Source organism: Triticum dicoccoides, chromosome 1B (assembly GCF_002162155.2).
Source record: "Triticum dicoccoides isolate Atlit2015 ecotype Zavitan chromosome 1B, WEW_v2.0, whole genome shotgun sequence".
Lineage (NCBI taxonomy): Eukaryota > Viridiplantae > Streptophyta > Magnoliopsida > Poales > Poaceae > Triticum > Triticum dicoccoides.
The window spans coordinates 698,255,908-698,256,821 of NC_041381.1; positions in this window are offsets into that span (position 1 = coordinate 698,255,908).

Consider the following 914-nt stretch of genomic DNA (forward strand, 5'->3'; position numbering starts at 1 on the left):
CTTCGTGGTTGTTGTAAGGGAGGGCGTGTGTGCGGCCGTGTCTTTGGCAGGTCTACCCGGTTTAGGTTTCTATGGATTTGTCTATATTTGGTCGGGCTTCGTGGTTGTCGCCGCGGGAGGAATGTCCAGCCGTGTCTTTGGTAGGTCTTGCCAGTTTAGGTTTATGTGGATCTGTCTAGATTCGGTCGGGCTTCGGGGTTGTCGTCGGGGGAGGGTGTGTGCAGCTGTGTCTTTGGCAGGTCTTTCAGGTCTGCCCGGTTTAGGTTTATGTGGATTTGTCTAGATTCGGTCGGGCTTCATGCTCTTCGGAGTTTCTACATGCCTTTTTTGACATTTTCTTTTTTGGGACGACGATTTCCTCCGGAGATCACAGCAGCAGGCGTCTCCTGGTCCGCGACTCTTCGACCACTGCTTGTACAAGCTCCCGAGTTTTAAAAAACTTGATTTGGGGTGGAGGCCTAGAGTCAGCATCAAGCTATGCTCATGGCGCATCGCCTATGGAAGTAGAGGAAGAAGGTTTGCCACAGCAAGGCGGTGTTCTTGTCTTATTGTAGGAATAATGTTCTTCCCGCTCTTTCCTCGTTTCGTTGGTGTGCTTGTCGTCGGGGGAGGGCATGTGCAGCCGTGTCTTTGACAGGTCTAGCCGATTTAGGTTTCTGGTGGATTTGTCTAGATTCGGCCGAGCTTCGTGGTCTTCAAGGTTGTTGTCAGGGGAGGGCATATGCAGTCGTGTCTTTGGCAAGTCTGACCGGTTTAGGTTTCATGTGGATTTGTCTAGATTCGGTCGGGCTTCGTGGTCCTCGAGGTTGTCGTCGGGGAGAGCGTGTGCAACCGTGTCTTTGGCAAGTCTTTCAGGTCTGGCCAGTTTAGGTTTATGTGGATTTGCCTAGATTCGGTCGGGCTTCGTGGTCTTC